This window comes from Syngnathoides biaculeatus, chromosome 12, assembly GCF_019802595.1.
Source record: "Syngnathoides biaculeatus isolate LvHL_M chromosome 12, ASM1980259v1, whole genome shotgun sequence".
Lineage (NCBI taxonomy): Eukaryota > Metazoa > Chordata > Actinopteri > Syngnathiformes > Syngnathidae > Syngnathoides > Syngnathoides biaculeatus.
Genome location: NC_084651.1, coordinates 6,181,959 through 6,193,108, shown reverse-complemented (window position 1 = coordinate 6,193,108; position 11,150 = coordinate 6,181,959).

Genomic DNA, 11,150 nt, shown 5'->3' with positions numbered 1-11,150 from the left:
GCGGCGTGGGAATTCACAACAAAGCGCGTCGTAGGTTAGCTAGTCCGGCCGCGCGCAATATGCCATTTCCAGTTTTTGTCGGGGGTGTTCGAGTACCAATTTTCGTTCAAAAACAGAAGCAAAAAAAAAAAAAAAAAAAAAAAAAAATCGCAAAATTTTAATTCGAAAACCGATTTGTTCGAAAACGGGGACGTTCGAGAACTGAGGCTTTACTGTACCTAACTTTGTATTTTCCAGCAGTCTGGTTGCATTATGGCACTATGGTGCCACTCGCAGGTCAGTCTTAGTACTACAAAAGACATTGTGTACAAAGTGCAGTGTTGGTAATCATTCGCGTATTACGAAAAATCTCTGAAGATGGTAAAATTTAGTACATGTGTGCAATTGTGTGTTACACTTGTCAGTTAGTGTGCAGATCGGTCACGCGGCGCATCCAGCGGACGCGCTGCCATATTCCGCAAATTTTCCAACAATGTAGTCGCTCCGCTTAGCTTTTATCTTCGACATGATGCCGTTCAGCCGTCACTTGCCAGAAAACGCCGTGTTTTGATCTGCCGCCAGGAACCTTCTTGACAAATATTTGTAAGCAGGCAATTAAAGCCATCTTTCCATAATTCTGTTCCCTTTAACGGCACCAAACAAATCCTGAAAGAGATGAGACTTATTATTGAAACAAGGGAATGATTTTATGGAGATGAAAACAAATTTGCATCACCCGCCCATGAGAGACGCACGCGTGAGCGCCGAGGATAACAAGTGCATTCTTGTATCACAAGAGGATGAGAAATGTAACTCTTGTGACCTTGTAACGCAACAAGCCGGCTAACATCCACCGCCGTGATTACGTTCGGTCAACGAGTCGTCGCGGCCGCGGGCCGCGGCCGAGTAGCGGCAAAGCCCATTAATGCGACCGAGGTCACGTACATCAAATGACCACAACGCATTCTCCTCTCACCGGGCACTTCATTAAGGACAGAACACAATCTAATGAGATCCTGCACAAGGGCTCGGTCAAGATATTAGCAGATTGTTCCCCGCACGCAAGCGGTCCGGTACACAGAAGGCAAAACAAGAAGCACCTGCTAATTGGTTGTCCTGGTTGCATTTCCCCCTCCAGTCCGGCTTGGCAACGGGAACATCCAGAATATTAAAACGTTAGAAACCTTTGCTCTTGGCAGGGGGGATTAATAAGCCTACTCTGTTTTCGACACTAGTATCAAACAATAGTAGGTTTATTCTGTTTTTGTACAGCGCGGTCGTTTAGAATCCCATGCTGGAATCTGATCGTTTGGTCGTTCGGCCGTGTTCGAGATCTGGATCTGCGAAAAAAAAAAACAAACAAAAACAGGTAAACTAGGTGATCTAGGTAAACTAGAGTAGATTAATTGATAATAACATCCTCAGTTTCTAACACATTTGGCTAGTTGGCTATCATTTGGTTCTGTGATCTTAAAATAAGGTGATTATGTTAAAATGTATGTTAACTGAATTAAACCAGCAATATTAGTTTTTATTATACCTCGCCTAGCATTGGTCCACGATCGAGCAGTTTTACATCAGCCACTTCCTGGTTCTCCACCAATCAGATTGTGCCAGTGGGTCTAACCAAGGGTAGGAAAGTAGTTAATTTGGCCAGAGTTTGTTGACATATTTATTTGGTTTGGTATATTTTGGTGATAATTCCCAATGAGGAGTCACTGATGGTGTAGTGGTGCACGCGCCTGCCTTCGGTGCAGGCAGCGTGGGATCGATTCCCGCTCAGCGACGGTGTCGATATCTGCCCTGCGACTGACTGGCGACCATTTCATGGCGTAGTCTGCCTTTCGCCCGAAACCAGCTGGGATGGGCCCCAGCTTTCCCGCAACCCTTGTGAGGTTAAGCGACTTGGATAATGACATGACGTGACAATTCACAATGAGGTGGAAAGGTGCTGCAGCTGGAAAGCGTTAGCCTCACAGTTCTGAGGACCCGGGTTCGATCCCGGAATCCGCTTAGGTGGAGTTTGCGTGTTCTCCATGTTCCTGCGTGGGTTTTCTCCGGGCACTCCGGTTTCTTCCCACACCGCAAAAACATGCAACGTTAATTGGGCACTCTAAATTGCCCATAGGTGTGATTGTTAGTTCGTCTCTATGTGCCCTGCGATTGGCTGGCAACCAGTTCAGGGTGTACCCTTCCTCAAACCTGGGATGGGCTCCAGCACTCCTGCAACCCTTGTGAGGATAAGCAGCAAAGAAAATGGATGGATTAATAGATAATTCACAATGATATGCTATCGTGAGTTGGCAATGAGCTTGGTATGGATTGCGGTATGATTTACACATGCGCATACGCAAACCTGTAGTGTACCTGTAAATGTTTCAGAAAGCGCTAATCTGCATCACATATTTGTCAAACGAGGCTCGTTATATTTTTCAAGAAATGAAGATGACGACATGACTTCAGATCGCCCTCCTGACACAAACCCAACGGCGATCCGTCCAGGCTCGGGGACCGGCACCGGCCGGGTCTCGGGGTGCCGGTCGAGAATCGAATGGGTGTGAAGCAAGACGCGCTAATCACTTTGTTGGGTAAATATTTGTGTGCTTCTGGGATTTTGCTAACTATACGCTTTGCATGCAGGTCATTTGACAGGCCTGTAATTATTCTTTGTTTGAGTAGAGGTTGGTGCGCTGTAAAAAAAAAAAAAAAAAAAAAAAAAAAGTCTTAATTACATTCAGTTGCTTCAAGGCTCCATTGTACTGCGCTGTGGATGAACTCTGGGTTGGATAAAGTGACAATCTTCCGAGCTGGAAGAACAGAAAAAAAAAAAAAAGAGAGAACATTCGCTGTCCTTGAAATCTGCAAGTACAAAAACAAACCGACGCGCCGACACCAAGTCCTCACCTTTGAATCTCGCAGACGACAGACAGAGTCAAGTTGACGGGGAAAAAGTGCCGGCCGCGTTCGTCTTTCCCGCAGGGATCATATCTTGGTCACCATTTAAAAAAAAAAAAAAAAAAAATTATTTGCCAGAGTCTCATTCCGCGCAAACAAAAGGGAGATTTATCCGAAGCGAAGGCTGCGGGCGATGCCCGTCGGCCACGCGGCAGATAGCTCGCTCTCTCCGCGGGCCGTCCCCCCCGGCGTAAGGCCTCGCCGGTGGGGGGGGGGGGGGGGGGGTAATTGGACTGATCACTCTGTTTACTCATTATGCCGCAAAGATGAAGTGGATCGCTCCCAAATAAAACTGTGGCAAGCTTGCAAAAGGACGTGGCGCCTCCTCCATCGCTGCTTTTCCCGTTGCTAGCCGGCGCCATCGCTCGCGTCTGTTCGCTTTGTGTCGACTGTCAGAAGTTGAGGATGATTTTCGGGATGCAAATTTGCACAACTGCGTGAAATCGATTGTTCAGCGAAGTTTTGTTGATTTATAGTTGCGACTCGTTTGCATTCTGAAGAACATATCTTTTTCTTTTCCTTTCGGCTTGTCCCGTTAGGGGTCGCCACAGCGTGTCAACTTTTTCCATCTAAGCCTTATCTCGTGCATCTTCCTCTCTAACACCCACAGTCCTCATGTCCTCCCTCACCACATCCATCAACCTTTTCTTTGGTCTTCCTCTCTCTCGCTCTTTTGCTTGGCAGCTCCATCCTCAATATACTCCCTCTCTCGCCTCTCGACATGTCCAAACCATCGAAGTCTTCTCTCTCGAACCTTGTCTCCAAAACATCCAACTTTGGCTGTCCCTCGAATGAGCTCATTTCTAATCCTATCCAACCTCCTCACTCCGAGCAAGAACCTCAACATCTTAATTTCTGCTACCTGGAGTTCCGCTTCCTGTTGTTTCTTCAGTGCCACCGTCTCTTATCCGTACATCATGGCCGGCCTCACCACAGTTTTATAAACTTTCCCCTTCATCCTAGCGGAGATTCTTCTGTCACAATAGAACACCAGACACCTTCCGCCAGCTATTCTAACCTGCTTGGAACGGTTCTTCACTTCCTTACCACACTCACCATTGCTCCGTATTGTTGACCCCAAGTATTTGAAGTCGTCCACCCTCGCCATCTCTTCTCCCTGGAGCTTCACTCTTCCTCCTCCGCCTCTCTCATTCACGCACATATATTCTGTTTTACTTTGGCTAATCTTCATGCGTCCCTCCATCTTTCTAATTGTTCCTCCGCCTTGTCCCTGCTTCCACTGCTGATCACAATATAATCTGCGATCACCATGGTCCAAGGGGATTCCAGTCTAACCTCATCTTTCAGCCTATACATTACTTTCGCAAACAGGAAGGGGCTCAGCGCGGGTCCCTGATGCAGTCCCACCTCCACCTTAAATTCTTCTGACACACCTGGGTACTATTTTACATTGCTGAAAATAAAAATCATTGACTGGATTAACGGACGTTCCTCGACTTTCAACATATTTTAGTCGACTACGACAAAATGCTTAGTTGTTTGATCGTAGTTTATGCTATACCGGCTAATCACCCTGTGGTGGTCACAATCCAAATTAGGGTTGATTTGTTTTTTCTGAACCACCCTGAACCGGCCTAAACTGAGCTGCAGTGCTTGGAATCATGTCTGAATAACCCAAATTCAACTTTGGTGGAGAGAGAGAGAGACCAGGCTCTAAAGTACCGACATCGCTTGTGTATGAAAGTTCTAAAAATGTGTTGAGACATGGCGAGATATCGCCTGTTGGATTGATGTTGATAACAAAGAAGTATCACACATCTTCCAGTGCGGAGTACGTGCCCGAGCAGTGTGTGCGGCAATATGGATCGCTCTCCCATTTTTTTTGTTTTTGTATGTGTAGATCATTAGCGAGATTATCAGGTGCAATCATCTCGTTCTGGTGGCGCATAACTCAGGCGGGCGTCCTCTCCCTCGTGAAGCGAACTCGAAAGCTTTCCGGACACAAAAAAAAAAAAAAAAAAAAATCCCATTTGTGCATCGCCTGTCTACCTTCCCAAGCTTGTTAGTTCTAACACTTCAGTGATCCCGGTGGAGGCACGAGGACGAGCCATAATGGCCATCATCCAGACAGCTCGCATACGGGAGGACGTGGGGGGGGGGGGGGGGATCAACAGCAAGGTGCACTTGCCGCTATGGTTATACCCACGCTGTTAAAAAGGAGAAATGTCCTTTTTGTGATTGCAAAAGACAAAAATGGCAACTGGAAAAACGCTCTTTTTTTTTTTTTACAATCTCTGTGGGAGGAGGACTTCAGGGTAGTTAGCCGCTGCAGCACAACCTTCCTCGTTGCGGCTTTGGCGCATATTAACGCCGTCGTTTTGCCGGCAGGACAATCACAAAACAATCACTGGCTCCGCCGCGATGTCATCTACCGCTTGTCGCCTTCGATCACAAACACTCGGATGAGCTTATTTCCTCGTAATGTTGACTCCTCGGAATGCGGTCTTGCTTCGAGGATTTTTGCGGTAATTCATTGCAATTTGGCGGCGCGGCGGCGCAGCTGGAAAGCGTTGGCCTCACAGTTCCGAGGTCCCGGGTTCTCCCCGTGCCTGCGTGGGTTTTCTCCGTCCACTCCGGTTTCCTCCCACATCCCAAAAACATGCATTAATTGGACAGTGTAAATTGCCCCAAGGTGTGATTGTGAGTGTGGCTATTTGTCTTGATGTGCCCTGCGATTGGCTGGCAACCAGTTCTCGGTGTACCCCGCCTACTGCCCGTTGACAGCTGGGATAGGCTCCAGCACTCCAGTGACCCTCGTGAGGATAAGCGGCTGGGAAAATGAATGAATCCATTTATTGCAACTTCAAAATCAGAATCAGCTTTAATGGCCAAGTGTGTAAAAACACAAGGAATCTTTCTTGGAACTAATTTTTCTATCTGCGCTTATGTAATTGCTAAGATTTGGGGGAACTCATCACATTACTTCAACAAAGTCAAATGTTGGGGTGGTGATAGGAGAACGTGAGTCCATGAGCACATGAGCTTTGTTTGCCGCCTTTAAAACTGACACTGGACTTGCAAACGCGCATAAAGGGGAACTTTTAAAGCGGAATACCACTCGGAGTGTACAATTTGGAATATGAGAATCACAGAAAACTTCGGCGCAAAAATGGACAAAAGCTTTGTTCAGTCGGCGTGCGATTTAACTTTACAATTCCTGCGTTTTTATGTTTACAAATGCTTTCCATTGTTTTATGATAGTTTTCTGGTTTTGACGGTTTGTCAGCTGCCCGAATGCTGAGAACAAAAATGGGACAACTACCAATCAAATTGAAAGAATTAAGATCAAAGATTACTCGGCATATAATGTTGTGTACACATTGCACCACTAGCGTCCACTCAAAAAGACGTTTACCTGAAGGTTAGCCATAGTTGGCGTGAATACACGCCACAAAACTGCTAAGTACTGTATTTTCTCCCTCCAGTCTGGTAAGAAACTCCCAGAGATGGAGGCAACATCTGAGGATACAGGTCACGATGCTGTCATGGTTTTATTCGTGTGCCTGCGTGGCGAGGATGGAGGGATGGAGGGAGGGAGGGAGGGGGGGGCGTTGGGGGTCATCTTCATGTTTTTCTCGGCATCATCGGCTCGTTATCCACTGCACCTACAGTCGGGACGGACAATTTCGCTTTGGCTAGAACAATCTCACAGCTCGGCTGTCGACCCGGATTGCCCCGGTGATGTTAGCATGTCGAGAGCTAGCCCAAATTCACTGGGTGGCAACCGGCGTTGAAAGCTCTCCTCCGCGGTCTTGTGAACATTTTCTTTTTTTTAAGCGCTGCCAGAGTGTTTCCAAGTTACCGACTGGTTTTATGTTTCTAAAGAGGTGCGTTTTTGTCTTCATTTGTCCTATAAGAGGATGCGCTCGCCCGCCTCAAGCCGGCCACTTACTAAAAACCAACAGGTACGATGAAATCGCCATAAAACCGGCCCGTTAAATCTTAATGAACGTGTTTATGTATCGCCACTGGAGAGCGAACGCCATCTGTTTTCGAGCGCGCTGTACGTTTCCTGACCCACTTTGGCAAATTATATCCCGCATCTGACTGCTAAAGTGGGGGACACACTCGAGCGATTGTTACGCAAAGGTTAGTTTGACTTGTATAAATGAAGCTTTAATCTCACTTGAACCGTATCCAATTTGTTAACGTAATTCGGCTAACTGGGGGGGGCTTTTTCTTTCCGTCCCGCTCCCGAGGGACGAGACACGTTTAGCGACTTTTCTATCCGTTGAATGGAGTCTGCCATTGTCAGGCAGATAAAGCCGGTGTTGAATGGCTCAAGGAACGCTTAAGTGTAATGAAAGCGGCCGCAGATTGGAGCATACAATAATTCCATTACTAAATGGGGGAGTGAAATTTAGAGGACATTGTTAAGGTGAAATAAAACCGCCGGGCGGATAACTTTGGTCAACAACTTTATTCGCAAAGACAACAGTGTTCAAGTGGTAGTATCGCCCCTAAGGAGGTTTTAAAACTCCAGCGCAGTCACAACCCTGGTGAGGATGAGCACAATAGAAAATGGATTAATGCATCCAATATAGGGTGATAATGTGTAATTGAGAGATGGTTTAATCTGGTTACAAAGTGATTACCAACGACTCGCCTGCAATGCATATTATAACATTTTCAGACATATTTGATCATGCTGTCTTTACGTGAAAGCAGAAGTCAGAGGTTATAGGATGAATGTATAATTCAAAAAATGTTTTTTTTTCAGTCGGGTGACCTTATATATATATATATATATATATATATATATATATTTTTTTTTTTATTTTTTTTTTTTTTTTTTAACTTCTTATAGTTCATCACTTATCTTACTTGGTACCATTCAAGCAATTCATTTTACTTGAACTGCTTGACTGGTAATAAAAAAAAAAAAAACCAAATAAATATATATACTACATATATATATATGTATATAAAAATGTGTGTTTATATATATATATATATATATATTCTCATCCATCCATTTTCCTAGCCGCTTATCCTCACAAGCTTGAACAACAATCTTAACTTGAACTGCTTGACTGGCAAAAAAATAAATAAATATATATATATATATATATATTTTTTTTTTTTTTTTTTTTTTTTTTCTCATCATCCATTTTCTTTCTGATAATCAGTATGACTCACCTATTTTACCTTGTGAGGTCGGGGGGTATTTCCTTATATAAATAAAATAGACTTCTGTGGTAAATCTGTAAAAATGTGCAATTTTTTTTTCATTTTTCATTCATATTTTATGTTCTATTTATATTATTGAAAAAAACATTTACTGCGTACTAATATTTAAAAATAATGTAAAAACATTAACAACAAAGCAGGAATATACATTCAAATTTTATATATATATATATATACACGTTTTATTTATATTGTAAAAAAATTTACTGCATACTAATTTGAAAAAACTAAAAATTTCAAGAAAGCAGGAATATACACACACTTATATATATTTTTTTTTATTTTTTTATTTTTAAATCTGCCTCTGTTCCTGTATGTTTTTTTTCTGTTTGGTGTACAGTATATACAGTAGTTGACCTTGTAGTTTGCAGTACTACCACAAGACCGCAATTAGCATCGCGTTCACTTCAGACCTCTCTCCGTCCTTGTCAGTCGCAAGCATTATAATCATCTTTTGTCGGAATGTGCCATATCTCGCGTTGCGGGTGGCGCTTTCACCGCCTCACACGGACAGAATCTACAAGTTGGCTTATTATGGAGGCTGGCGACAATTGAGACGTCGTCGCGCGCCGCTAGTTCCTATCTTGAGGGCATCGCGAGCTGTTTAGAATGTCAGACCATAATGTGGGACTAATGTATGCATGCGAGTTCCAGCGGGGCCGCATGGTACGTAACAATAGGCGCAGATTAGATTAACAAGCGGCGTGACACAGACACATCCCCCCTTCTTCCCCTGTTAGCCTTAGCATAATGCTTGGCAGATTTATTATAGCATAACATGGAAAATTAAAAGGGCACGGTGTACGTGTTGGGAATGAAAAGTGATTTAAAAAAAAACAAAAAAAAAAAAAAACGCCTTCTTGATTTTTCTTCTGCACCGTAAACAATTCACCGTGTCGCTTTAGTGTGCTGATACGTTTTATGCTGACGACAGGAAAAGATGACAGAAACGCTTTCCCGCGTTATGGATTTCGGCCCATCATTGCGGTTTGGGTTTCATCGGATTCGCGGCGGGATTCCTTGCGGCTTCCCTCGCTCGTCGAAAGAGGGTGGCAGAGGGGGGATGGGGGCGAAAAAAAAAAATCGATATTTTGCTCGGAAAAACCCACCGCGGCTTCTTTTTTTTTTTCCCCCCTTGAAATGTCCAAATGAAGACTTTGAAATGACTCCGGAGGTGACGTGATCCCCCCCCTCCCTCACTTTTCAGGGGGCCGCTGGCGGACGGTTGCTCCCGACCCGCGGCCCTTTTCACCTCTCACACACACACACACACACACACACATATATTCACTACTGTATACACACAAACACACACCTCTTTTATTGTCTCCTTTCAAGTCCATTTCCACATGCTGCCCTCCCAGCTGATGTATCTTCACTAGTTCTGCCCCTTCCGTCTCACCCTTTTGAAGTTGGAGACAGCTCCAAATCCATCGTGGCTTTTAGGACAGCTGTGGGGGTGTGGGTAGAGGGGGGGGGGGTGTCTCAAAAAGAAGGGGGGAGGGGGAAAGAGGCACTTAAATTTTATTTTTTTCAGAGAGTGTTGTCTCTGTGTTTGTCGTCCTGCACTCGCTCGCCGGGTATAATCGGCGAGAAAGAAATGGAACGGCGCTCGAGACGCGTGGGGCGCGCACGAGATGACGATTGAAATGTTCGACAGCGGCCGTGCTCGAGCGCCGCGCCCTCCGGATCGCTCATTCAGCACACGGATGGAATTGCTTGATATCAAAAACGCGATACGGATATCGCCGTGAGGTTGCCTTTAAGACCGATACGGGTGGAAGTATCGCATGGATCAAGTTGATGTTTTCCCGATAGAGATGCATCTTGGTCCAACTCCCACCTTCAAAAAACACATTTACGGGAAAATAATTGAACACAAACATCAAAATATGCGAGCTTGCCGACGGGGTGGACATTTTTGGCTAACGTTGGGATTTAATGAGCGCGTGGTGGGCTTGCAGTTAGCAACACGAGACAATTTGCAAGATGAACGCTTACTGTTGAACAAAAATGTGATTTTACATTTTACTATAATGTCACTGATGGTGTAGTGGTGCACACGGTTGGCTATGGTGCGGGCAGCGCGGGATCGATTCCCGCTCGGTGATGGTGTTGATATCTGCCCTGCGACTGACTGGCGACCAGTTCAGGGTGTAGTCCGCCTTTCGCCGGGTTCGACGCCGGCTCTCCCGTGACCCTTGTGAGGATAAGCGGCCTGGATAATGGGTTGGATGGATAGATTTTATTATAATAGAGTGGACAAGTTTAGCTTGGAAACATCCAACTACACACATCATCACCTCATATAATTAGATGTGCACAACAAATTAATGAATAACTACCGTAATTCCCGGCCTACAGAGCGCACCTGGTTATAAGCCTCACCCAGTACATTTGTAAAGGAAATACCATTTGGTACATACATAGGCTGCAGCCGTGTAAAAGCTGCAAGAGCCCACATTGAAACCGACATTGAAACACGAGATAGTTACAAAGAGAGACATTTTGACGCTAGCGCGGCTGTGCTAATGCTAACACTAGCGCCACCACACGCGCTAATGTTAGCAACGCCGCGCGAATGCAAACGATAGAGCCGTGCTAAGAGGGGCGGTTAAAAAAAACATACTGGTAAAAATCACTGAGACACGGCAGTCACACGCTAGCGCAGCGCCAACAGGGCCGGACCGGTAAAAGTCACTTCCTCTGCACATATATTCACTCTTCAGTCTCACTCTTACCTTTTCTGCTCGAGTGCCCCCTTGCGGCCGTTAGGAAAAAATGCACAAATTAGCCCCATCACCGCATAACCGCAGGGTTGAAAGCCTGTGAAAAAATTTGCGGCTTATAGGCCGGAAATTACGGTAGTTGTCAAATCAGAAGCCTAAAAGGGGCATTGGTAACAAAAACCTTTGCAAAATCTCTGTTATTACATGGGAACACAAATAGACAATTTTGATTTGCTCTGATGGGCCACATAAAACGATGCGGCGGGCCAGATGTGC